Consider the following 2,500-nt stretch of genomic DNA (forward strand, 5'->3'; position numbering starts at 1 on the left):
AGATTGGGAAGAGAGAAGATAGGGTGAAGTGAGAAGATAGGGTGAAGAAGAAGACAGGGGAAGAGAAGAGATAGGGGGAAAGAGAGAGCGATGGAGGAAGAGAGAGAGATAGGAGGAAGAGAGAGAGATAGGAGGAAGAGAAGAGATATGAGAAGAGAGAGAGATAGTGAGGAAGAGAGAAGATAGGGAGAAGAGAGAGAGGATAGGAGGAAGAGAGAGATTAGGAGGAAGAGAGAGAGATAGAGTGAAGAGAGAGAGAAAGGAGGAATGAGAGAGAGATAGGAAGGAAGAGATAGAGATAGGAGGAAGAGAAAGAGAGAGAGAGAAAAGAGAGAGGAGAGAAAGAGAAATGAGAAATAGAAAGAGAGAGAGGAGAATCGAGAGATAGCCGCAGCGCGCGCGCTCTCGGCCTTCTCGGCGAGCGTCTGCTGCCTCGCCCCGTCGTCTCCCTCCTCTCTCCCTGCGCGCCCCTCTTTTCCTCCCCGCCTGGTCCCTCTCTCTCTCTCTCTCTCCCTGTTTCTTTTCCGTCTCATCGCGCGCTTCCCGTGCTGTTGTCCATACTGAAACCCACTAAACACAAACAAACATTGATGGCTATACTTTTCACCTCCCTTAGCAGGCAAGAAGAACTTTATAGATAGCTGAGAATAAAACCCCCGAGGCCACAATAAATACTCAAGACGACAAACGAATCGCGTAACGAGGAGTTTTGATTAAGGCTTTAAAAGTGTGGAAATGGTTACGGATTCATCTTTTCTCCTTTGTACTTTCTTCTGTCCCACCCTCCCCTCCCTCCCTCTACACTCTCCTCACTCCACATCTCTCTCTCTCACTCTCACGTACACTCTCACCTCGTCCCTCTCTCGCTCTCTCTCGTCATCTCTCTCACCCTCTTCCCTCTCTCCCTCACTCCCTCTCACCCACACTCCCCTCCCACCCTCCCTCCCTCCCTCCCTCCCTCCCTCCTTCCCTCCCTCCTCACCCCATCCCCTTTCTCTCTTCCTCCCTCTCTTCCTCTCTTCCCCTCTCTCCCTCTCCCTCTCCCTCTCCCTCTCCCCCTCCCCCCTCATCTTCCTCTCAACCCTCTTCCCTTTCTCCCTCCCCCTCTCCCTACCCTATTTCAGCCTGTGTCCCTCGGGAGCTTCAAAGAAGAAAGTAAGGGAATTAATTTTGTGTGAATAGAATTTCTCTTTGGAAATTCGGCGATATCTCCCGGAGCATCTTCGCGACAGCGGGATCTTTCGGAGGCATTTAGGAACGCGCGAGACGGTGCCGCTGTAAATATCGGCATTTTTTTTCCTTTCTAATCTCGTGTTCTTAAAACTTTTTTTCTGGCTGGCGAGTGCGGCGGCGCTGGGCGAGGTTTCGAGTGGGCGTTCCGCGTGGGTGCTGCGTATCCTTTTTATACGCCCGTGTGTGTCGTGCCGTATGTCCGTACAAGTAGGCGCAAACGGAGAGGTGTGGGAGGCGGGGGGGAGGGGGTGCTTTGTGCAACGGAGCGTGCACTGATAACCTCTCACCGTGTGCAACTTGTCGGGATCCGCCCACCTGGACCTTCCTGTGCCGCATATGTCAAGCTTACCGACGGCCGCCCTCGCCCACGCGCCCTGCATGCTGCCTGAACACGGTCCGGCACACGCCTGCAGTGCCCCTTTCACCTGGCGGGCAGGGCGGCCACATTCTTGACTTGACTGAGCGGGCAAGCTGAAAAGTACCTCGCTTATGTCGCCATCACCACCATCAGCCTCACTATGAGTGTCGCCTCCTGCGTCCGCGCCTGTCTGCTCAGCCGCCCTTCGCGCCTTCCAGCCATCACCGTCATCTCGCGCACAATGCATGCGTTCCCCGCATCAATCACGCCCACTCCTCCGGCCGTAAAACAAGCCCTTGGGCACACGCCTCCTACTCCATCCTCTCCCGTCTTCTCCTGCTGCCGACTCTTCTTCTTTCTCCTCCTACTCCTCCTCCTCCTGATCCTTCTCCTCCTCCTCCTGATCCTTCTCCTCCTCCTTCTCCTCCTCCTCCTCCTCCTTCTCCTCCTCCTCCTTCTCCTTCTCCTCCTCCTCCTCCTTCTCCTCCTCCTCCTCCTCCTCCTCCTCCTCCTCCTCCTCCTCCTCCTCCTCCTCCTCCTCCTCCTCCTCCTCCTCCTCCTCCTCCTCCTCCCCCTCTTCCTCTTCCATCTCTTCCGCCACCACCTCATCTTCCTCCTCCTCCTTCTCCCCCTCTCCTCCTCCTCCTCCTCCTCCTCTTCCTTCTCCTCCTCCTCCTCCTCTTCTTTCTCCTCCTCCTCCTTCTCCTCCTCCTCCTCCCCCTCCTCCTCTTCCATCTCCTCCTCCTCCTCCTCCTCCTCCTCCTCCTCCTCCTCTTCCTTCTCCTCCTCCTCCCCCCCCTCCATCCTAGGCACACGCCGCCCCGACCCCCCTCACTCAGCCCGACGGCCACACCTTGACCACACACTGTCATCCTACACCGCCCGCGCTGTGTGATCGAGTGGGCGGGG

General features: G+C 56.4%; 1 protein-coding gene across 1 annotated transcript in view; it reads left to right on the top strand.

Moving 5' to 3' along the window:
* Positions 1 to 2,500, top strand: part of LOC125032085 (exostosin-1-like) — a 322,812-nt gene that overhangs the window by 113,717 nt on the left and 206,595 nt on the right. The gene's annotated exons all lie outside the window — the stretch shown is intronic.

Source organism: Penaeus chinensis, chromosome 14 (assembly GCF_019202785.1).
Source record: "Penaeus chinensis breed Huanghai No. 1 chromosome 14, ASM1920278v2, whole genome shotgun sequence".
Taxonomy (NCBI): Eukaryota; Metazoa; Arthropoda; class Malacostraca; order Decapoda; family Penaeidae; genus Penaeus; species Penaeus chinensis.